Source organism: Neovison vison, unplaced genomic scaffold (genome assembly GCF_020171115.1).
Source record: "Neovison vison isolate M4711 unplaced genomic scaffold, ASM_NN_V1 Scaffold_033, whole genome shotgun sequence".
Lineage (NCBI taxonomy): Eukaryota > Metazoa > Chordata > Mammalia > Carnivora > Mustelidae > Neogale > Neogale vison.
The window spans coordinates 37,061-37,500 of NW_025334837.1; positions in this window are offsets into that span (position 1 = coordinate 37,061).

The following is a 440-nucleotide window of genomic DNA, read 5'->3' on the forward strand; positions in this document are numbered from 1 at the left end:
TGCTGATCGATGTGGTGATGTCGCGTTCTCCCGGGCCGGGCCTAAGCCGCGTCAGACGAGGGACGGACATTCATGGCGAATGGGACCGTGCTTCTCGCTCTGCCCGCGGGTCCCCCGCTCCTCCTCTTCTGCCACCCGCTGTCGTGGGTGGTGTAGGGGGAAAGGGTGCCGGGGGGGTGTGGGCTCCGGCCCGACTCCACTTTCCCACGGTTCCCGCCTCAGGGCGCCTGTGGGTGTGGGGCCTTCTGACGCAGCGGACACTCTCGCATGCCACTCCTGGCTTCCTGTGGGGTGAGCGGCCCTCCCTGTGGTGGGGAGGGCTGTCCCCATGCCGCGCTGCTCACCGCCTGGGCGTGCTGAGTGCGTGGCGCCTGGCCCTCTGTGGTGCCCCTGGAGCGCTCCAGGTTGTCTCAGGTGCCTGAGGCCGAGTGGTGGCGTCG